The sequence below is a fragment of the Lonchura striata genome, chromosome 1, assembly GCF_050655825.1.
Source record: "Lonchura striata isolate lonStrDom1 chromosome 1, ASM5065582v1, whole genome shotgun sequence".
NCBI lineage: Eukaryota > Metazoa > Chordata > Aves > Passeriformes > Estrildidae > Lonchura > Lonchura striata.
The window spans coordinates 26448003-26470773 of record NC_140703.1 but is presented as its reverse complement, the minus strand read 5'-3'; the positions used below and the strand labels follow the sequence as shown (position 1 = coordinate 26470773).

Sequence of the window (22771 nt, the reverse complement as noted above, 5' to 3'; positions counted from 1 at the left end):
AGCTTACATAAAGGAAAAAAAAAAAAAAAAAAAGGAAAAAGAAAAAGAAAAAGAAAAAGAAGACCAGGACATTCCTTTTCTTTATTACATCTAGTGCATCTTGGTTCTTTATTCTTCAGAAAACTCTGATTAAATGTTTTAAAGCTCACAAATCCTGCCCATATACACACAGAAATAATCCTGAGGTGGTCTACACATAATCAAGGTTTGTGAACATGAGACTTTTTTACCTATAGTTGGTGGCACTGCTTTTAGTAAAAAGGTTACATCTTACTAATGTTTCCTGTGTGTTTGATACAGAACTCAGCAGTTTTCTGTTGGAGTGGGCTTCTGAAGCTATCAAAGATAAACCTTTGCTTGATGTTTTATTCATTTTCATTGCTTTACTGAATGGCCTCACAATATTTAGTTAGCCCTGAAACAGAATCACTTTTCTGTGCTCACAGGTCAGAGCCACGTGGCCTAAAGGCCCCTAAGTCCCTGGACTTTATGTTTTCTGTTAGCTGGCAGTGGGATTTTAGGGATGCATATCCAGAAACACTAAGCACAGGGACTTAGCAGGAATATGGGCCAGCTGACAGTAGGTGCCACAGTGAAATTTTGGGCTGAACTGCTTCAAAGTGAGAAACAAACCAAAGAGGTTTGAGTGAAAGTCCAGACTTTTCAGTAACTTACAACTTCAGTTTGCCTGGTAAAAGCATGGTTTTACCCTTGCCTATAATACATGGAGGAAAAGCTTATAGAGAAACTTTCTCACTGTATGACTGTATTTGAGGAAAATAATCCTACATCCATTGAAATGATGCCATGGTGAAGTCCTGTTCATATTAGATGAATAATGCCACTTAGTGTTGCTTCTTTCAAATATTGCAGCATTATTGTACATACTATTTTTTTTTGGTCATACATCCTTAGCTTTAAAATACATAGAGAGATTTCTAATTTTAATAATTGCATAAAAAAAGCTTTAAAAATGCTACTGATCATAACTGAGATTTTTTTTAAAAAAATACTGGCTTTTAAGACAATCACATAACTTTTAGAGCCTACTGAAGAGTTTTTGGATGTTTGAAATTTCAACACTTTTTATCTATTTTTTCTGAAGAGAAGTTTTTGTCCACTTCATATAGTCAATAAATGTTCAAGTATGATATTTCCATCTTCATATATCTGATACACTTATATTACATTTTTGTTTTTATTTTTCTAGAACTGGCTATTCATTTGGGGGGCAGTATTCTCAGATGTGATATTCTGAACTAGGAGATAATTACCTCTTGAATGAGTAGCATCTTTGAAAATGCTGACATAAATATTTTCCAGGTAGAATGGATTCACACTGATAGGCTTACGAATCTATTCAGTTTCACCCACAGGTACAATAACATCTTCCAAAATATTGCTAGTAATGTGTCTCTCTTTATTTCCTCCATCTAGATGAGATCTTCATTCATGATAAACTTAGTGCATCTCAACTGCCACGACAATCACTAGGGTTGCAGAAGTTTGTGTTGGTTTGTTGGCAGTTTTCGCCCTACTACTTAGACAAGGTAAAAGTAGACATTCTAGCCACCTTGAGCTTCAGAATTTTCGCTTCTGAAATCCTTATGACAGCATTCAATAGTCTGCATGCTCCTTAACTTTCTGTGGCAAAACCAGAAATCTTTTCTGGTTATTTTGATTATCTGGGAGAAGAGAATGATGAATGTGCATCCTGATTTGTTTGTTACCAAAGCTCCTTTCATGTGATAAATCTACTTTTCACTATTTGTTGTTCAGTATGGGATGGATTCAGTGTGGATTTTAATAAATAATTAATCGAATTTGTAAGTCCTTAAATGTTGGCTGAACTGCAACATGTCTCTCTAATGGAATCAGAGGTAACCTTTGGGAACCCTGTAGTTATATAACAGAGGGTGCATCCCCTACAATGCAGTGGGCTATGTAACAAGATCTGACTTCATTGTGACTCCCCAGCTTGCATGAGGGCCTGGCATGTTAGCTCAACAGCTAAATTGGTCACTAATGGCCTGCCCATGCAAATAAAGGTAATTTCCCAGCACCCTGTAAGTGGAGAGGATGAACATATGTGTATAGCCAAGGCTACACATTACTGCACCTTGCTAGGAGTTAAATAATTGCATCACAATCTACACATCCAGGACAGACAGCTAATAACACATGGACATCCCAAGTTTGTGTGCATGTATGTCTAAAGGCTTTTTGTATGGTTTTGGTTTTTGAATTGGAAAGTGATATGTTGGTATGATACTATCTTCTGGAGTTGATGAGGACTCTCAGTCCCTGTAGGTGGTGATTGATGTACACCAGTGTTGATGAATATAAAAGCAAGGGATTGGCCTTGCTGGGACAAAAATTGTTACATTGTGAGATATCGCTCTCACAATATACTGATGTAGCAGTAACATTTGCCCAACACAGTATTAGAGAAATGTATGACATGGGATCATTATGCAACAGAAACACCATTTTGCAGCCTTAATGCATGTGGCCTAGGGGAACAGACATTATGCAAAGTGTTCCTCCACTGAAGTACAGGTAGTACATCACAAAGGAAAGTGGGTATTTGGTACACACTACTTGCACACATATTTACACAAATCTAAACTGTTGGAGACGTGTCAGTTTTGCATCTGGTTTATTATTCAGGACATTCTGAGATTGAAAAAAAAAAGAAAAAAAACCAATAGAAAAGCCAGTTCTGGTTCAGTAAGTGCATCCCAGTCTTGTCAATCAACTGGGCTGTCTGAGAGACTGATCCATAGAGGCAACATAGCCTGAACTTCTGATCAGGAAGGGCTAACATCCCAGTTTCACTTTCTGTTCTCAACAGGGTGATTAACTTTTTCCATTTATTTTTTTGCTATCTGTAAAATGAGAATGACAGTAGTTTTGTTGCCAAAAGAAGTTGTGATATTTGATTTATGATTACATGCACCTGAAATATGGTATGATGGATCAAAGTTGCTATATTAAAGTATTACTTATTTGGAGGTCTGGCAGTAAGTAGTGACTGCTGAGATGGGAGAACAATTGACATTCTTTGAATATTGAAAGGTGCCAGAAGTGCACTGTATTTCCCCTTTCCTTTCCTCAGCATCATCACCAGTAAATCTGCAGGAATAAAGAGCTTTGTGTGGTCCTTCTATGTTTTTCGTTGGCCCCTGCTGATGTAAATCAAACATACTGTCCTCCTGTTATCTTCAGGTTTAAAAAAACTATTTTTAATCACTTCATACAGGTATCTAATTTGAATCAGCCTGCCACACTGCAGGACTCTTGAGCTTTTTTAATTGGCATCTCTCTCATTACATTTGCACAAAGTTGCAGAGACACTGCAGGACACCAGTAGAGACATGTGAATCACCAGTCCTGTTGGGCTGGCAACAAGGTGGTGTGATACACCAGGGGAGTCTCAGAGACCCATGGACATGGTTAAGGGGACGGAGTGGAAGCAATCAAGTTCAGACATGTTGCTTTGACTCCTTCTAGATCCTGCCTATACCATCTGAAACAGAGCTGTCATGGAAGGTTGCCTGGGATTTTTAACAGCAATATGGTGTTAAACCAGCCTGGTTTCTAAGAACAGTTCTTGGGATTCTGGTAATGCAGAGCTCCCTGAAGGTTTTAATGGAAATGTCACATGGCAAAAATGTGAAGTACATCAAAACCAGTGTTTTAACCCATCACAGGGTTAGGCAAGGTACCCAACCAGTTCATGGAGTCAGTCTTACTTAAATTTCTTCAGCACTTGAAAATCAACCCTTAGGTATCTGCTAAGAAGCTTTTTTTTTTTTTTTCTGAAGGAAGTACCTCTTATCCTCAGACATGTTTACATGATGCTGTGACTCCTTTTCCAGTTTTGGCTGCCAACAAGATATGTCTAAACTTAGCATGTTGGTGCGCCTGGAGACATAAAATGGAAAGACTAGAGCAGTCTAGAATATGTTATTTGGCACTGAAGTACATTCCTTCCTTCTCAAACCATCATCCAGAATCTTGTCATTTGCAACAGAGTCTTTCACACTTCTGGTGGGCACTTTGGTTTTCCCTATCTTCCTCTTACTACTGAAAATCAGGGCTCTGTAGCTCTCTGGCAGAACTGGAGATGGGTGCTCCAGCTGCACCAAACACGCCACTCTTTCATGTGCCTTTATGGTGCTAGTATTTTGTTCATTCTTTTGGAGGCTTTGCTAGAGGGGTTCGTCTCTTTTGCCTCCCTAATGACATTGCTAGAAACTAACTCTGGACTGAGAAGACAAGTTTGCAGAAAAAGAAAAGCAGGAGTATCATTTACCAGGTAGACCAGCATTGCTTGTTCTTGCATTCAGGATGGATAATGCAGCATTTTACTAAGTCAGCCAGGAGCCCTCTGTTCCAGCCTCTTTCTCTTGGGGTGACACCATGTATGGCCTAACCAAAATTTGGTGTCTGTGCCATGGGAGATGTACGATCCTGGCCCATGCCAAGTGCTTGCTTGCCTGTTTGCTGCATGGCCAGGCCGTGTGACTGCCTTGCAGGCCCTCACAGTCCCACAGCAGGTCTGTATCCAGTCCTGTGACCAAGCTGAAAGCTGCCAGCAGCAACAAGTCCTTCTTCCTCTTCTTGCAAGTGATCCAAATGCATAGCCATTGACCTCCTCAGGTAATGGAGAGGAGGAATTGCAGGCCCACAGGAGTGTGGTGTGGTGGTGAACAAGCTTTCATTGAGCATTTTGAGGCAAGCAAAAGGGAAGTTTTATGTTGGCAAAACATTAAATCAGGATTCTCCATTCAAATTGCACTACTCAGGATTTTTTAAAATGTTTTAGATGGACTAAATGATTAATAAGACAACCCAGAATTGAGCCATTGGTGGTTAGGATCTAAGTCTAAGAAAGACTTTCAGGCAAGGAACCAGTAGTGCAAATCACATCTTGTGGGTTTTTTCATTCAGGTCAAACATATATTTAGATTTTATTAAGATTATGGTTAATTTGATTAATTTCTGATTGAAGGCCAAAACTAGCTTAAGTTGGAATCTACTCCATATTTGCTTTCCAACAATCTTGAGGTTTGAAAGTGTTTGGTTTAGTTCTATAGTTCTGTGAGTACATAAACCCCATGTGACTTTGGAAGGGGTGGCTTTGGGTTGCAGTTTGGGTCTAAGCATTGTTCTAAGTGAGTGGAACTGGGCTCAGTTCTAGTGTTCTTACTGAGATTCAGAATTCCTCAAAACATGAGGAAGTTTGGCCTGTTACCCTGGTTCAGATGCATATATGACATCTCTAGAAAGTTAGAGAAAAGTTAAGGACCTAGGTGCCTTCCAACTTCCAGGTTTTGGATCTGGATCAAATGCAAATCTGAACAGTTTTCAAACTTTAGAGTTTCTGACTCAGTACACAATTTCCAATCCAAATGACTTAAATATGAAGGATTCAAGTCTGTTTTTTTATGCACAGTTGGTACATTTTAAATATTTCTTCAGATATGTATAAGATTGGTAGGACAAAAGAAATAATGTTAGTTTGGGGTCAAATATTCCAGGCTGCTAAGAACTTCTCACATCTGATATCTTCATTTTGGTGTAGACCTGGTTTTTAAACGTTAAATTTCAGAGACTATTCCTATTATTTTAACTGAATATAAGGACATGAAAACTTGTGATTTTCATCAGCTTGCTTTGATACAAGTGCTATTGACAAAGTATTTATTTTTTTTCCCCCCATAATATTTGCTATCATAAAACTCTGAGAGATACCAGGCCGAGATGGGAAGACTCTTCACATATTTACAGTACCATTTACTCATGGAGCTACAGCTGAGTCTGTTTTACAGATGGAAAAACTGAGGCAATGACCGCTCAATTGGTACTTACACAGCCAGATCGAGTTACCACAGTTAGAAGAAAAGTCTACAAATGCCCCTTCTGCTTTCCTGACCTTACGTACCCTTCAATAAGGTGATTATGTTCATAAAGTCCAGAGAAGAAAATATGCAATATGACTAAATTTTTGTAATATATATTTAGAGGAACTTGGAGAGCTGCCTCTACATATGCCAGGTGTGTATGTAGCTAAATATTACACAAGGAGTTAACTTAAGTCATCTATTAGAGCTTTTTACTCTTCATATTTTACCCTAAGGTAAGAGAGGCTGTGTTTTGATGAAAAAACTAATGAAAATTAACCTTTTGAAATATATTACTTAAATTTTCTGTATTTACTGTACATCTGGATAAAACCAGAATGTTTATAAGTGAAATACAAAAATGTGTACCAGTGAAACAAAGCTAATCAAATTCACCAGTCACCAGGCCGGTTAATATTATAAAGACTCTGTGAATCATGAATATCCAGCCAGCCTGAGGGTACAAATCCATGAATCTAGGGAGTTTACCTGTCTCTTTTAGTCAGCAGGCTATCCCTTTTCCATCACTACAATTTAGGCATATATTGGCTAATAATAAATGTGATAATAAAAATGTATTTTGGGAAGCAGGATGTTGTAATAGAGCTTTAGATCAAAAGTGAGATTAATTTTACTTAATTTAGCCAACTACGAGCTAGCTGCTTAGCCTAATCTAGTTGTGTAGGCTCCCTCTTTAGTGGGGAGACAGAGAAAGCTGTGAGGAATTGCATTTGGGAGGTGCCTGTCTCTCCACTGACAATAGAGGGAGCCTACACAACTGGCTTAGACAGGATACTTAACTTTTAGGTGGGTATGAGTTACTCCAGGAAAAGTCTGTTTTGCTTCAGGAGATGTGAGTTCTCATCTGTTTTTCTACTGATTTACAACATAACCTTGGCAATATCACTTAATTTTTTTTTGGACTTAGTATCTCCATCTAAAAAACACCCTATGGATAAAGCTCTTGAAGAACCTTTGCCAAGGATGAAACACAGGTGCAAAATGTTTTTTCCCTGGTCTTCCTACTTTGACATGTCTGTAGTCGTCATTAAAATAAATAGAATTTTTGTGACAGCATAAGTTTACACGTGATGAGAAGCAGAGCTGAGTGAAAATTATTTTAGAAGCAGCATACATCTTCTTCAGATGTGACAGAATATTGTAAAAACAAAAATATAGTAACTGGTTACAGGTATTGTTTCTCCTATCTTTGCTTCTCCTTCTCACCTTCTGCCACCCGTCCATCCCCTCACCTCCCCCTAGCAAAAATATATAGGGAGTGGGGAGAACATTCTTCAGATCAGACCTGTATTTTAAATAACCTTGGCCTGTTTGCAACTGGGAAAATGTTTTTTTTACTTGAGAGATTTATTTCTGTCCTTGTAACACCATGTACTATATGCATTGCACCTGTTCAGACATAAGCACAGCACATTATTATAGCTGTAGGGGCAGAAGCTTCCCAATATATATTTTTTGAAAGGAGGGAATGCTGGGGAGAATAGCCCTCTTTTTTCAATTGTTTACCGAGCAGTCTCTTAGGAAGACTTCTTCCTCATCAAGATCAATTTTCCCTGCTCCCCTATTGTCTGGGGAAACCTATCTCCAGGAGCGTCTTTCTTGAAAGATCTCATGACTTTAAAATCATCAGTGGGCTTTGTGTAGTCTGCCTGTCAAAAGAGATATGTTTACACCTTCCCTGCATGTGTTAGAGCTATAAGGTTACGGAGCAGAATGGCTGATACGTTTCGGCGCTCCATGCTAATACGCACAAAAAAATGTATTTATGATAATCATATGGACTGTCTGAAACAATGCATTCCAACATCCTGTAACATAAATAAGAAAGGTGGAGCCAGCCGGCAGCCAAGTGTTTATTTGCCAGCGATCCTGCTCAGCGCGGCGTACCTCGGCTCCGCCGACTCAGGCTGGCAGCATTGAACCTGTTGCTGCATTGGGCGAGTTGTGTTTTGCGAGCCGGGGAAGGAGGGTTGTCTGCTGTCTGGGAGGAGGGCTTTGTCTGTGTGCGCCTTTCTCTCTCTCCTCTCGCTCTCCCCGGCTCTCGCACTCTCGCTCGCTCTCGCTCGCTCTCTCTCGCTCGCTCTCCCTTTCCCGTCTCTGTGGTTTGGAAGGTAGGTTGCAGTGTGTGTATATACACAACATCAAGAGCAGGAAAATGGACTCATTAGGGAGGCAGGCAGTCATTACCACTCACACTGTACTTCCAGGGAGACAGCGACTATGAGGAGACAAACTGAGGACTGGGGAACAAGGTAGGCCAGTCAACTTTTATAAAACATAAAAGAATAAAGCCTCTACTCTCCTTAAATCACCACCAGTTCTTTATTCCCCCCCCCCGCCCCCCCTCGATTTTTAATTTAGAGATGTAAGTTTGCCAGACCTATTTGCTAGCTTAAAATTCGGATCATCTATAGAAGGCCTTACCCTCTACAAATGTCCCCCCCCCCCCCGACTTATTTAAGGGTGTGCCCCCTTATGATTCACTTTAATTACTTTTTTTTTTTAATCATGAAGGAAACAAATACGTTTGTTTTCCAACACTAGTTCCAAGTAAATCAATATCTTTCACTCTTTTAAAACAGCTCTCTCCGTATGTTTGTGGGTCTCTCTGCTTTTTCTTTTCTGTTTATGCAATTCCATCTGTCCGTCCATATATCATGTTTTCCTTATTTACTGCTAAATGGGGGTTTATTAGTATTTGCCAATGACTTTTAACTGTAATGCCGGTGACCAGGGTTAACGGTGACTCTCGTTCTTTGTTTTCTATATATATGCACACTGTAAGTTTAAAGTCCATGCTTGGCATACAGTAAATAAAAGCAAAAAAAAGAGAAAGCAGGTTCCACTCTTCCTGACAGGATTTTTATTCAGAGATTTTGCTGTTTATTTGTTTTGGTTTGGGGGCAGTGTGGGTTAATTTTGGTTATTGTACATGTACTTTTTCCTCCTGGATATTTTTAACATCTATTTTTTATTATTAGTGTTTTTGCAGTTTCCTTTGCTAGGAAGAAAGGAGACATATTCTAACTTTTATGTTGCTGATCTAATGTAACATTATGGAGGCATCACTGGGTTAATAAGAATTCAAACTTTCTAAGAGGGAGTTTGTATCCTTGGCTGCCCCCCACCCTCCCACTTTATGCATGGTTATGCTTGTGTTTCCGTGTGTACTGACCGGGAAGGGAGGGGGGAAGGGAATAGATATTTTTTACAGTGGTGGCAAATTATGAAATCTATTGAGCCATTTTGTCCAGAAATAGTAACTATTTATTTACCATTTTTCATTCTACAAATATGCTGCTTATTTGTATTTTCAAACATCTAAGCTTTTCTCTGAATTGATTTTTTTTACTTCCTTTTTTTTTTTTTTTTTTTTTTCCTGGGGAGGGATTTGTGATGCATTTCATAGCCCATTTAGCACTGTCGAGTTTTTGGAGTCCAGATTTATCATGGGTTCTAAAGGCTGCTTAAACTGATCCATTTGAAATGGTCTTTTCATCTGAGCTCTTGTCATTTCTGTTGGAGAGTAAAACTGCTACTCTGCTGGTAACAAAAAAGAGAAATAAAAAAGAAAAAAGAGACGGGATAGTGGAAGTTTGTTACATAAAGTGCTCTGGAGAATCCTAAGTAATTATATAAAATGGACGCTGATCACTGGAGATCTCTGAGCAGTAACAATCACCTTTTTAAATAGAAAATTATTTATTTAATAGCAAGAGGCGGACTTCTTAAAAACATGCATTAGGCCTTCCTTTTAGCACAAAGAAGTCCATAATGCAATATTCCTAACCCACCTGAGACTGCCTAGGAGATTCTCCAAAACCTTCAAATCCTTTGAAATGTTTCTTAAAAATCCATTATTTTGCAACCAGAAAGAACTTTTGCTGCCAACAGGTTTTTTTGCTGTTGTTTGGTGGTTTTTTTTAGCTGTCCTTTAACGTACGAGTCCCCATTTCTACAGAAGTGCCTCCTCGCTGAACAAACTAAGTTAATTGAAATCCAAAGCAGGAGATCTATTCACTGGCACTTTAACTACAGAAACTACTTGCTCCATTTTATTAGCAGCTTTTCCAGAACATGAGTGAAACTTTTCAAGGTTTTATGTATCAGTGTGCCAAAATCTGGTGGCTCGTCTCTTAGCTAGGGAGTAACATTTATTGTTTATTAATTTTTTCCTCATAATTTTTATTCAAACTTCTAAATTATTATTTTGTTGATAGACTTAAAATGTGTTTGTTGCTCTAAATGACCTGTTAACTGTAGCAAGATATTTCCTCCTCTCTTAAAGTTTGAATCTCAGGCTTTGAAACTCAGATTGGTTGTAGAGGGGGTGCTGAAGTTATGCCAAAAAAAATGTAGGGGTCTTAAAGGTGGATTTGCTGATGCCTGTAGATGTTGTCAGCCTGGAGTGAGGCAGTAGGAGTGTTTGCAGCCATTCTGCTCGTGGTGGGATGGGTGAGGGGTTTTCAGGCACCTGTCATTTTCTCCTGCACCAGTGCAGGTGTATGTTCCTCAACAGCCCAGGTTTTGTGTAGGAGAGCACACGGACCTGTCCTCAGGTCCTTGTGCATGTAGTTTTAGCAGAAGCCCAGGCTCATGTGAACATTTTTGAAAAACTTTAAAAATTACTACAAGATACCTCTTGATTTTATGAAAACTCCAGGCAAGAAGAATTCAAGCAGAGAAAGAGAGTCACAGGAGCGGAAACATTTTTCATTATCTGGTAAGATTTCTTTCTAATAGTAAAACCTTTTTCACTAGGAGGATGTAATTTTCCTTCAGCCCCAAATATATTCTATCAAAAAAAAAAAAAAAAAGAGAAGCCAAACCAAACAAAAACAAACAAACAAAAAACCCAAACAAAACAAATCTTAGCTCTTTCAATAGCACAAAGTCCGTTTGCAATCTGGATAGAGCAGCAAAGGGTAAAGTATGCCTGAGTAAACTTAAATCCAGCATATGGTGATGTAGCTGGAGCCCGGGGAATGCCAGAGCCGTGTGCCAGGGAGGTAGGGCCAGGTTTGCTGGCGCGGGGTGCTTGGGGTGCCCTGCCCGCAGCCTGGGCAGCTGTGCGGGGCAGGGCTGGCGCTGCCCCTTGGGTCACACCGCGCTTTATTTTAGTGTTGGAGCAGACAGTTATCTAACACACCCACATGAGGAAGTGCTCTGGAGCAGTTATTTCATGCCTTGCCATGCCCTGTAGCTAGAGCAATTTTGGGCTGAATGGCGTGTGTATGTGCCGCTCTCACTCCTGGGAGACAAGAGGCAGTGCTGTTGGGGGTTTTTGTGTGTAGGTTTTTGTGCTAGGATTTTGTTGTTTTGTTGGTTTGTTTGTTGTTTTTTTTTTTTTTAACAGGACCAAAAATGGGATATAAGACAGTTAAATCCAAATGCCAAACAAATACCAAGTCAAAGTATTTTTAATGGTGGAGGATGTTGTTTTTCTCTTAAAGGGGGAAAAAATATCTATCTTGTTTATTTTGATAAAGACAGTTGTAGCAATTTCCTGAGTTGAATATATCATTATTATAAATATTACTCACAGTTTTCCTATTTTCACATTTTCTTCATAGGCCCAGCTTACTCATAAGGGAAAACAGCTGCAGAATATTAAAAAAATTGTAATATTATTTATATAAAACTTTGATGTAAATAGGGAATAGTGTCCCCTGCTAGAGAATTCTGTGGGATGGCTTACAAATCCCATACAAGAGAGATTACAGTCTTAGATAAATTGTTACTTAAATCGTTTCAAGAAAACCTTGCTCATTTTGCCAACCGTATGATATTTTAAGCAGAATAATTTGAATAGAAGTTCTGTTTAGAAATTGATGGCATGCTGTGGCCTTATAGATTTCAGTTGGTTTCACTCCAGTGTGTTTTTATAGGACTTCTTTAAACTGCGATCTGTATGGTAAAGAGCTTCTGCTGAAAGAGATTCATAAATGTTAATGGGAATTTAAAGACTGAAATTTAACTTCAAGTTACTTACATTTTTTTAGCAAAACTTTTAGAAAATCCAAATCCTTTATAAAAGTATTTTTTTTTTTTAACTGAAACAATGCACTGAAAATAGTTACTGTTAAAGAGTAACTTTTTCCCTCTCAAGAGTCTGACATTCACACTGTGGTGCAGAGGGAAAATGATGGCAAATCAGTGAAACGGACTTCACTGTTCTTGTTAGCTTGGTCCAAGAAAATTTTACAAAGTAAACAAACAGTATCAACTGTGAAAAATAACTTGGCTTTTTAATAATTTATCAATGCCAGTTTTCTCTTGGTGAAAAGTAGTGTTTGAACATACACCAAATTTTGAGATGTTTATGTAAGATCTGTAGCATTTTAACTTGAAGAGATTTTCACAGATGTATCAAACTTTCAGTGAGGAGTAAATAAAGGCAAAGGCTTTTGTCCAGGTGCTTTTTTCTTTTGATAGTGCTGACTATATTCTCAGTTAGTATTTATTATAAAAGTTAATGTTTAGTTTTAACGGCATGGATCCAATTCTCCAGAGCATTTCAGAATGACTACTGCTTATGTCTTTCTTGTTTTCTTACATTTCTGTACTTAATCCTCCAGCACCATCATGTGCTATGACGGCATTTTGACTGCCCAGCACTGGCAGGAGTTCCATTTGCAGATGGGCCTTGTAAAATGGTCACCAGAGGCACAGGGCCATGTGCCACCTCCTCTTCCATAGCTGCTGGTGCAGCCAGGGCTGCCGGTGCCGTGGGACAGGTTCCTACACATCCCTGAGGTTTGCAAGGGGAAAGAAGTTCAACTTTTACCATGTGCAGGGAAGAGTGTATCTTGAAGTAGATAGAATACAGGAATGGGGAATTAGGCTAATGGGATAAAGCTGTCTTTAAAGAAAAAACCCATAGTTCTTCTCACAGCTGGCTGTTGGCTTTGGTGAAATGAGCAGGTAGGGTCCCGGGTTGTTTGAGGGGGCAGATGTTCACCTCCCAGAGAAGCGAGCTGCTGGCTGAGTTGGCACTAGGTGGCACTATGGGAGGAAAGGCCATGGACTAGTCCAGAACAAAGGCTGAAATCCTTTCATGCCAAGAATGGCCTCATCCCATCAATGACAACCTGCTCTGCCAGCCTCATGGAGGACGGATTTTCAGCTTGTGCTGTACTTGCTGTTCTCAGGCACTGCTGCTCAAGATCTTTGATGGCAGACAGGGACTCTTAACACAAACTAGTCCTACCTAATCAAACCCTGGCAGTCTGTAGGACTTCCTTCTTCAATACCTCGTGTCATAGTTCTTGTACTTTTCTGCAGTGGGTGGACACAGATCACTAGGCAAAATTTTATGTCCGGTTTGCACAAGTGTAAATGACAGTACCAAAGGTGAACCAGAACGTGTAAAGTCTTCCAGAATCTTTGAGCTACTATCAAACCAGTGGTTATGAAAGTCTGAATTAAAACCAGTTGGTAACTACAGCAAAAAAGAAAGGAAACCTGAATAGGCAGTGCTTCCAAGCCTCTGCAGAGCACCAATGGGAAATCCTTCACAAGACAGACACGGTGCCATTCTTTAAGTTACACCCATAGATGACCTCTTAATCTTACATTTTCAGAATGAATTTATCTTGAGGTTATGGTGGAGCTAAAAATGTAAGCAAATATAGTGTGTCATTCGATTTGGAGCAAAATACAGCATGGGAATTACTGAATTTCCTTTTTTTTCCCCCTTCTCAACTAAAAGACATGCTTTCTAATATCTTACTTCTAAGATCATCAATAGCTGTGTGATTAATTCTTTGAGGATACAAAAGTAGGACTGAGAAAGTTGTGTTACAGACTTCAGAGTTGTCCTTTCAGCTGACTGAAAGTTAATTATTGATTTCTATTTCCTCCTTAGAGATCCCTATACCTCTCTTTCTGACTAGAAAGTTAGTGGTCACAGTACAGGAATGTGAAAGTAAATTGTCATGTGGCAGTACAAGATTTCATGGGCAGGATATCAGGAATGTGTAAGATGGAGGTTGACATCAGGAGAAAGTGAAGAAAGACAACTAGGTAAAAGCTTGTGTCCACTGTCCTTTTATGTGGGTTGGATGTGGAGCCTACTATTCTCTGTGGCTCTGGCTCCTAAGCTCCCAGCTATCCGAGAGCTAAGTGAGTCACAGGCATTAGTGACAGAGGAATGCTGAGAATAAAAACAAAACAACAACAAAAAAGCCAACCCAAAAAATCTCATTGTTTAGGCACAAACACAAGAAAACCATGTTTAATTGTTGATGTGCTCCCTCTGCTGGTTCTCTAAAACTAACAAATGCTATTCCCAGGAGACCGGGCCACACCCTCTGGGACACTGCCTGACAAAAATTGTGCCAAATGAATGGTTTTGAGCTCTCTTGCAACGAGCAGTAGTAACAGCAAAAGAAGTCTTCTGATAAAGAGTGTTAAAGCCTTGGATAGCAGGCATGACTGCTGAGAGGTCATGAAATGTTCAATCTGTAATTCAGTTTTTTTTCCCCCGGTCTTACATTTGGTGTTCCTTTTCCTATGATTTCCCAAACTTTGTATTTTCTGTTTTGCTGTGCCTGCTTCTAGGATTTTTCCCATCTGAACCTTTTATCAAATGTTCTCATTGATACTTTTAGTTTCAATTTTAGTGTATGTACTATCTGAAGAAGCCCTAATGTAGCTTAGGCTTTGGCAGCTTCCAATTCTTTCTGTCACTGTCAGTTAAATCTGCTTGTCGGCTTTATACTGTTGTGCCCACTTCATCCTGTCCTTTGGCTTGAATACCGGCTGTTTTTTCAGGATACTCTTGAACATCCTTCCTCGTTGTGATGAATCTGTATTTCTTTTCCAAACATAGACTGAATTGTTTAATATATTCCCTACACAGCATATTTCCCCAGTAGATAAGTTTTTAAAATCCAGCATTTTGTGTTTTTATGCTATGAAAAAATGTCTGAGTCCTGAGTAAGATTGAGTACAGGAGAGAAAAAAACTGAAAAAAGCTGTATTAATTTCCATAGAATATTTGGGTGGAAGATTTCTGACATAGTAATTATTCAATAAAAGATGGTCTTGTGTTTCCCATATTTTCCACCTATGTGGACTGTCATGAAAAAGAGCTTCATCTTGCAGCCATTGACACACCAGTGGGAATCAGCTGTGCAGAGCTGTTGCAGGACTGGGCTCAAGTTTTCCATGTAGAGTAATGAAAAGTTTCCTTTCTGCAAGTCTCATGTTTCCCATCTAGGTGACTGCTTATTAAATCTTTATCCAGTAGGGACAATAAACCAAACAGCCTGGTGGGTAGCTAATTGTCTGGAGTGACTCAAGCCACGTATAAATCTCATTTGTACTCAGTACATTGACTCTCTCTGGCCTCATTGCTCTCTCAAGTATTCATTCATTTTGAGACATCTAGAATGTAATGCAAAGAAGAAGATCCCTGATCCTTCTATCTCAGTGTCTCGGATGATGCTTGTAGACTGATGCTCCTTTATTTCTCTTTCACAGGCCCTGCAGTTTGGGATCCTGTCCTTCTGAAATGTAGTGCAGGGCACTGGCCCCCGTGTGGGCACTCATAGCACTGAGACCTCATCACCCTTCTCTCACTAGGTCCCCAGATGGGAGGAATTGTAGCATCTCTGTGATAGCCTGCCATCCTGCTGTACCTGCTCTGGGGATGAATAGAGAGTACAGTGCCTGGGGCTACCAATCTGGCACCTTTTGCTGGTGCTAAACTAATACAAGTGATTAGAAGCGACATGAAGGCCCAGCCTGTCCTGGTGGACTGTTTGAAATCCAAGCCCTGTTTTGCAATTTCCAGCATTTCATGAAAGTGCTGCTTTTATTTTCCTTTCCAAGCCATGGCCAAGTTTGGAAAGATTCAAAGCTTGCTCCAATTGGATAGAAAAAGTGTTTTTAAGATGGTGATATATCCTAAAAGAGATGGTTCCTTCTTGGCTATACGAACCTCAAACCATTTATCCACCAAGTCAGTTAGGCTCATCCTGAAACATTTCACTGCTGTGAAAGCAGCTGCTCCTGAATGAGATTAAAAAACAGTTGTGCTTTTGCAGTACAGTCAGCTATGCACAACTTTGTGTCGGACAAGAGAAAGCTCAGTTATTTTTCCCTAGTGCTGAGCATTTCTGGATTCTCGAATTAACTTGCTTTTTCTGCTAATCTCTGAGTCCCTTTATACAGGGGACTAGATCCCAATCCAAGCCTTTCTTAATACTTTGGTAGACAAACATTTTTTTTCCCCCAATGTGTTTACAAGGATCTTAAATATTTTTGTGAGCACAAAGTCATAGTGCAGTATCAGAAGTTTTAATCAGATTGCAGTGCAGTCACTGCTGTATGCATGGTACTGGTGAGGATAAGCTGTGCATTAGGGAAGCAGGATTCACTGTTTGTTTCTAGTTTTCTGTGTTATTTCCAATCAGTCAGTTAATTTCCTAGTGTCTCAGTTACTTGTCTTCAGGATAGAGATAATGACGTTTATCAGTTTCTGCAAGCAGATAGAAGGGTGTTAGCTATAGCTGTACTAGCAAGTTTTATACTTCCCTCTTGAGTTTGTGCCTTGTTATCACCCTGAAATGCATTGCAACTTCTTTCTTTACTCTAATGGCTTTCCTTTAGCCTCCCCATGAAGTTTTTGAATACTTGTGGTCTTTCTCTGACATGTCAGACTGGAACTGACACCTGAAGTCTTGGGATTTGGGTTTTGGTTGGGTTTTTGTTTTCTTTTTGGAAAGGTTTTTACCACATAGAGGTTAAGAGCTAGTGTTTACTTAGGTAGTTTGGATGACAGTAAAACTGTTCTGCCCTCATGGAGGCTGTATTATGTTGGATCTCAGGTTTTTTGAGCCCTGTAATTTCACAGCATTCAGCCCTAGGTTGTCTTGACCAAACTCCTATTAATAATTGAGCTATCTCAGTTAAAACTGTCTCTATGCTGGAGTGAGAACCCTCTTGTGTAGATCACATCCATATCCAGCCCTGTGATAATTTATCCTGCTACCAGAATTTATTTAATTTTCATTCCATATCTTTTGCACGTAAAAAATGGTTGAAAGCAAAAAGTAAGTGAGCTGAAATGAACTTCTGTGGAGTTTCTTGGTGAAGTCTGCTTGTGCAGGAACACGGTTTAATAGACTGTAGGCTGTTTTAAAGAGTTATTAGAGTCTGGAGTAATGTTACTATGGAACATTGGCTTCAGTGTGGTAGAAGGATACAAATGGAGCATTTAGGAAGGAGGTTTGTGAAGAATGTGAGCAGCTAGAAGAAATAAAAGCTGAGACGCAGGCAGGGGGCAGAGCTGTTCAAAGAAAATGAGGACAAAAAGTCTGAACTTCATGCAAAAAGAGGGGCTAACTTAGGTCCCACTGGCAAGAGAGGGAGAAAATTTTAGCAGCAGGGTTCTGTATGAGTAGGAGCAGAGAGGCTGTGGGATAAGGCCACAGCCCTTTTTCCGTATGAGCAGTGGGCTGGAATAATCATCATAGAGTAATCCTCTTCAGAGGACTGTACTCTTAGGATAAGAGGTTCCATGTGAAATTTCTCAATGTCTGTGTATCTGCTAAAATGTTTATGGGTTGTATTTTGCCCTAAGTTACATTTCTGTAAAAGTGGACCAATTCCATGAAATTTAGAAGAACCAGCCTTGAACCAAAAGCTGAATTTAGCTTTGTATTTCTCCCTACTCTCTGCAGCTGGCATGTGTTTGAAGCACTAAAGATGATGCATGGTACTCCACAAGTGATTTGTGACCAGGCGACAGTTTTCTTTAGGACAGTGCTGCTGCATTTGACCTCATTTCTGCTGTGTTAGATACTGTCTCCCTTGTGGCAGGATACACAGGTGTATTAATAAGATTGTTCCAGATCTCTCCTTGAAATCTCACCTTATGCACTTGATGAAATGGTTTGCTTTTATGAGGTGTTGGTGATTATTTTCATAATGCTCAGGCAAAGGCAGCAAAAAAATTTAGCATTCAAAATGATGCCTTTTTTTCTCATCTGCAAAGGTTTAATTCTGAGACCCTGTGTGATTTCTTTTTGTCGTTGTTGTTGTTTTCGTTTGCTTTGTTCTCATTAACCAAAAAAGTGATGTGCCAGTTCTGTCTAAATTTTTCCCAGGCTCTTTTAGATAAAGGAGTTACACATGTCCTTCAAAACAAAGAACAATTATCAGCTGAGTTCAGCAGGAGGAGAGAATGCTCACAAAAGGTTCTAGGACAGTTTAGCCATAGATATAGATGCTGCTGATATAGATAAATAGCACTTTGCATTTCTGAAGAAACTTATTCAAATATTTTACAGTGTTTAATGAAAGTAGCTAATTTAGTTTTGCCTAATTTCAGTAGCTGAATCAACATTATTATTTCCATTTTTTAATCAGAAACAATCGAGGCATAGAGAGAAGAAGGAAGTGAGGCCTTTCTTTCTTCCTTCCTCAGTGTATTGTACATGCAGATGGGAGTTGGAAAAGTAAAGACCATGTTCCATAGACAAAGGAAGCTCAGATGATTCTTGGCTATGTTAAAGACTGTTAGATTTCTTCTCTTTTTATTTTTTTTAATAATCATTGTGGTATTGTAACACATATGCAACTTCTTTGCCATTAAAGTCTTATTTCTACTTCCAAAATGAGATACAAAGACTCTACAGTAACTGAATATTGAGGTCAAATACATGAGGCCAAATGCAAATACATAAATGTATTACATTTAATACACCAACATGTCAACAAAGTCTTTAGCAGCAGATTTTTTTAAGAAAAAACCCCCATTTTTGATATTTTATTTGCTTATTTTTTGTAATTACTCTCTTAACTGAGTTGCTTGTATATTCAACCTGAGAACTGTACAAGGAATAGCTGCATTTAACTTTTTGTTCCTTGAGAATGAGGTTCTCAAGATCTCGAGATCTCAGTTCTTGAAAACTTGAAAACAAGTTTTGGGTTTGTACCGCTCTCTGATATTTTTTCACTTCCCAAGAGCCAGTTTTAATGTCTGTTGATGCTTAGAAGATCAGACTGGAAGGACAGCAACAGAAAGTTTTATTAGCCAGCACAATTAATACTTTCTTCCTTGAGAGTCAAATTCATCTAGTGTAGTATGTTTACAAAAGAAAAAGCTGGAATGCACAATAAGGTTTTGCCTTTATCAGAGACATATGGATTCACCATCACTGGATTTATTTGTGAGACTATAACAAAGAACACTCCTCAGGCATGTCTCACATTTCAGGGGTCAAAGGGCAAATTGGATGAATGTCCCTCCTAAAAACTGGATGAACCAGCTTTTTCATATGCAATTTCCAATTTCAGTAATCCCCGAGAAGCTTATAAGAGCCAGGATAGAGTCAGTTAAACCTTGTCTTATTAACCTCCAAAAGGACTCAAAGGGGTTTGGATCTCGAGGCTGGTCTGGATCCCAAGTGCACCTCTTAAGTTCTCTCATGCTGTCTCAGCCTGCTGGAACTTTTGGCAGACACAACATGGTAAGGTTCACAAAGTAGATGAATAGAGCAGCTTGAAACCAGGTTTACTGGGATAGTTCCCACCTGAGAAAGGCAAATCAAGCTTCTTTATACAGGAAAGGCTGTATATAACTTTCCCCCCTTCTACATCCCTAAGTAGATGTCTTTCCCCTGTTGCCCTTTCACACATATATGACCATTTTTTTAGACTGAATGGTCTCTCAGATTCATTCTGCTGATAAGCACTGGTCCTTTGAGTCAATTGTATTTGAGTCTTCTTAGTCTTTAAGATACTTGTGTCCACTTTACATGCAAAATTCAGATATGGGGATATTCTACAAAGGTTCCTTACCACGCAGTTGCCTTTGCATGCTGTTGTAGTAATAAAAACTGTTAGCTTTTTTTTTGTCATTAAACACCTTCAATGATATGCATTTACTTTAATAAATCAGTTTCTAGATTTGGTTTTTAACTTACTGAGGTACAACATTCACCATATTTAATTGGGATGCAGGTAGTCTTCAAAAATGCCAAAACAGTGCTTTATAGGATACACCATTTTTACTTCTGTGTGCCATGAACCCTTATGTATCTATATGGGTTTGGGGGAAAGATGGATTATAGAGTCAACAACTATGTAGGCATTAAGTCAGCAAATCTAGAGGATCCTTACTTCTTAACCATTTTACTGAACTCGTGTCTTTTTGTGTTTTTTGATGGAGATCACTGATGTGTTTAGGGGGAAATTTTGCTTGGCTGTCAAGTTTTCCTAAGTTTCAATGTGCCTAAAGGTCAGTGAGGTGAGAACACAGCAGAGACTTTGGAATCTGGAGGAATGACAGGCCATGGATTTCCCCAGACTTCCTGGAAAGCCAGAGCAAATGAGCTGAACTTCTGGGTGAACCTCTCTTAACCAGAACTGTTGAGGCTTCTTGCCTTGTCAGAGAGAATCTTGCCTCCTCTCAGAGGAAGTAATTCTGCATTATTTGAGAGAGATTTTAATGGTCTATATTTTTAGGAAATATGCAGGAAAAAGCCTACTTTGTCATATGCATGAACTGTAAAGCTTCAAATCTTTATTGCTCTTTGTTTATTTTATACAGCTTTTACTTCTCTATATCCTTATTCTGAATGCCTGTATATTTAACCTTAACGAAAGAAGCACAGTAAGCCAAGCAAATGGAGTGGTGTTCAATTTGTTTCCTTGTTTTCTGCCTCAGCAGGTCAGAAACCTGCTCCTTGTGGCAGAAGGGGCCATATACCATGGTTCCTGCTCTGCAGTGGAATCAGATCTGCTGTGTGTGCACAGTAAAACCCAGCTAGGCAAAACTCGGGCAAGGTGCACCAAGCTCACCACTACTGTGCAAAACTCTAATGATGTCCATGCTGAGGAGCTTCAAAACTTCCTGGAATCACCAGGTTTGCTGAGAATGCACCATAGTTGATTTGGATGTTTGGAAATACACCCAATATGTCCCAAACTTGCTTGACTGAATTCATGGTAGTTTTCTCAGCAGCTGTGCTGGGTTTGTATGGAGTAGGTTCTTCTGGATAAAGCAGCATTAGAAGGTCATGAGTGAGATTAGTACAAATCATGAATCCTGAGTACAATCCTCAGATACTGAATTTATTTATTTTTTAAAAAATTCAGGCACTGTATTTAATGGCCTTAGATATGGCATGTGCAAGAAGAGAAGATATGAAAAATATAAATAAGAGGATATTTTGTCTGCTGTAGACTTTTATACTGATCTGAGTACTTCACCTCTGCTCTTCTGTTCCCTAGCAGTGAACTAGAGTGATGGGAGAACCTTCTGCATGCCTTGAAGTTTCATGAACAGCTTGTGAAATGCTCCGAAACCTTTAGGTAAAAAAGGCTGGGGATAACACAGTAATTATTGCCATATTTAACTTCTCTTGATCTGAGAGGAGTGAGCGGAAAACGCAAACACATATGTTACCATGAGAAATTAAGATATGTTCATTTCAAAAAAATTCCCAATAAGGAAACCATCTTCCTTGTCTTTAATAATTTCCCTCCTTATAGTGTTTTGCCTGATGATGTCATCAGTGGAAGAATACAGAAGTGGAAGGGTAGTAGGGCTGAAAGGCATATTTTGACACTTTTAAGCCTTGTATCCTACTGACGTCAATGAAAGTTTCAATTCCAGTTCAGGATTGCAGTTCTTTTCAGAGTTGCAGAATGTGAGCAGGGATGGGTATTTGGTTAGAGGAAAATGACCAGCAAGTGTCCATCTGTGTTCTGCAAAGGACCCATTTGAGAAGCTGATTCCCCAGTGATGGATAAACATGGCTTTGGCACGATGATCGATGCTGATGTTATTTGTATCTTATCCCCTGGCTGAGAGAAGGGTTCAGGAGGACGAGATTTAGAAGTGAATTAGAGTGAGTTAGATTCACTTAGTGAATCTAAGTTAGATGGAAACAAAGGGTGAGGAAGAGGAGGAAGGCACGGTTCCATAGGGGTGTGTAGATTCCTGTGTTTGTTCTGGAGTTTGTGGTGGAGCTGAGTGTCACCAGCAGCACTGCTGCATTTAGTGGGCTCAGCATAAATAGAATCCCTAAACAGTTTTGTAAAGTGTCAGGGTTTTGCATGTGAAGTCACTCTTATGGTGACTCTTGCCTGTGCCATTTCTTTCCTTACCTTATTGGGTGGGCTGAAGTTACTATTGCCTAGCCCAGTTTCACATCCATGAATATGCTTTCATCTCTTTCTCTGTTGCTTTGTTTATCTGTCTCTGTCTATCTCTCTTTGCGCCTGCTGCTTGTCTGCCTGCCAGTTTTTTCTTTGTCTCTATCACTTCATCATTGAACCCATCTGTGTAGAAAATAGGATATTTGGCTGTCTCCTATTTTTTGATTATTATTTTTTTATTATTTTTGTAATTTTGTTCCCTCAGACTTTTGAGGATGAAACTCTCACTCCTGGGGGTGCCAGGCATTTTAGATCTTGCATTTAGGAGGAGCCGTGATGCTTTTTGTGTCTGTTTGTCTGTCCATCTGTCTGCTGGTCTATAATAAGCTGTGCAGTGAGACAGCAGCTTACTATCTGTGTGTGTGAAATTAGCTAATTGGTGTTAGCAGCAATATTTTCACATGTTTTATAAGCAAAGTGCAGCAAGGTATATAAATGTAGGTATGATCCAGAGACACACACACATACACACACACGAGCGCACGCAAGCCTGTCGCTGCTCATGCATAGACGCTCAGAAGTAATTAATGTTAATAAGATTTTAATGTGCTTGTGAGATCATAATGAGGAGAAATGAATGCTCTGATTAGAAAAAGGTAACTGTGTGTGTGTTTTGGCTGAGAACAAGATTTCCCCTCTTTTTTATAAATCACAATTTCAGAACT

General features: G+C 39.3%; 1 protein-coding gene across 23 annotated transcripts in view; it reads left to right on the top strand.

The window, feature by feature from the left end:
* ZBTB20 (zinc finger and BTB domain containing 20) overlaps window positions 1-22771 on the top strand; it is a 503540-nt gene that overhangs the window by 20450 nt on the left and 460319 nt on the right. For 21 of the 23 annotated variants that reach the window (XM_085591417.1, XM_085591318.1, XM_077781231.2 and 18 more), the window contains exon 1: window positions 1632-8182. The exons of the other annotated variants lie outside the window; for them this stretch is intronic. The gene's annotated coding sequence lies outside the window, so the exon portion shown is untranslated. Of the gene's footprint in view, window positions 1-1631; window positions 8183-22771 lie in introns of those variants that run through there. 23 annotated transcript variants of the gene reach the window in all.